Below are 1,594 nucleotides of genomic sequence, written 5' to 3'. Positions count from 1 at the left end.
GAGGTCTGGATGCTTAAGTGAAGTGAGGCACCATTGCCCTCTCGTGGCCATTGATGCCAATTGTGCTGATGATGTTGCCTAGTACCAGTAGTTTGAGTAATGAAATGTTTGCCCAAAAACAAGCAAGCTCAGAGAGTACCAGAGATCTCACAGCCATCCTCCTCCTCCTCCACCTCCACAAGCCTCCCTCCCATCTAGCACTGATGTTGTTACCTAGTTGGACCATGAAATATCTGCAAGAAAACAAGCAAGTTCAGAAAACACTGAGGACCTCACAGCCTCCCTCTTCTTCCCCCTCCTCCACCACCTTCCTCCCGTGATTATGTTTCCAAGTTGGGCCATGAAACATTTGCCAGAAAAACAAGAGAACCAGAAAACACCAAAAACCAAGAAGCCCTACATGGCATCGGACCAGAATACCTCCGGGACCGCCTTCTGCCGCACGAATCCCAGCAACCAATTAGGTCCCACAGAGTTAATTATTGGTTCCATCGAATAAACAATGTCGCCTGGCGGGGCCCAGGGGAAGAGCCTTCTCTGTGGTGGCCCCGGCCCTCTGGAACCAACTTCCCCTGGAGAATAGGACTGCCCCCCCCCCCACCCTCCTTGCCTTTTGTAAACTCCTGAAAAGTCATCTATGTCACCAGGCATGGGGAAATTAATATACCCCTTAGCTATTATAATTTACGTATGGTTTGTTTGAGTTGTATGGTTATTTTTATAAGGGTTTTTAAAATTGTTTTTCAATTATTGGATTTGTATATTGTGTATTGTCCTGTTGTGAGCTGCTCTGAGTCCTCTGGGTATTTCCCAAAAGTATGGTATCTTGGTTCCCCATCGGCCCTAAGGACAGAGTTGTCCACCTGAATCCTATAACGCATCTCAACTCTTTAATTCAATTGCCATTTTCCCTTCATTTGGACGCAGCCCCCAGCAATCATCAAGGCGAGCCAAGAAGTCTGCTTAGAAATAATCAAATATTATTTAAAATATTGGTCCTAGCCGGAGTTGACAAATGGCTTACTCATCATCAACCTTGGATGGTGAATTTCCAGCTTCTTTCTCAGCCTTGATGGTCTTAATTCAATCAACCTGAGAAGACTGGTGTGTTTGCTGCTCTCCAGGAGACAGATATGACTGGCAGGACCACGGTGCAGGAGAAGAGCTCAGCCTTGGCCAGCACAAATACAACTACAGAGGGTGGACAAAAAAAATGGAAACATGTGACTTTTTGGCATCATAATGTTTGAACATGTTCAAACCAATCAAAACTTGACATATTTTAATGTATTTTTTAAATTCTGTTATTTGATATGTTTTTTTAAATTACCTTTTTTTTACAGAAATTTAAGGAAATTGGTTATAACCTTCTAGAAATGGCAAACCTCTCAGACTTTCAAAGAGGCCAAATTGTTGGTGCTCGAATGGCAGGCGCTAGTGTAACAGAAAGTGCCTGAATGTTGGGCGTTTCAAGAGGTCATGTCTCAAAAGTCATGACTGCTTTTGAAAGAGAAGGGAAAACGTCCTCAGCCAAGCACTGGCCTTGTCAAAAGTCGAAGTTGTCTGAGAGAGACCGCTTGTAAAGCAAATGGTT

This window comes from Erythrolamprus reginae, chromosome 9 (genome assembly GCF_031021105.1).
Source record: "Erythrolamprus reginae isolate rEryReg1 chromosome 9, rEryReg1.hap1, whole genome shotgun sequence".
Lineage (NCBI taxonomy): Eukaryota > Metazoa > Chordata > Lepidosauria > Squamata > Dipsadidae > Erythrolamprus > Erythrolamprus reginae.
The sequence above is the reverse complement of the archived record's forward strand: the minus strand, read 5'-3'. Positions refer to the sequence as shown.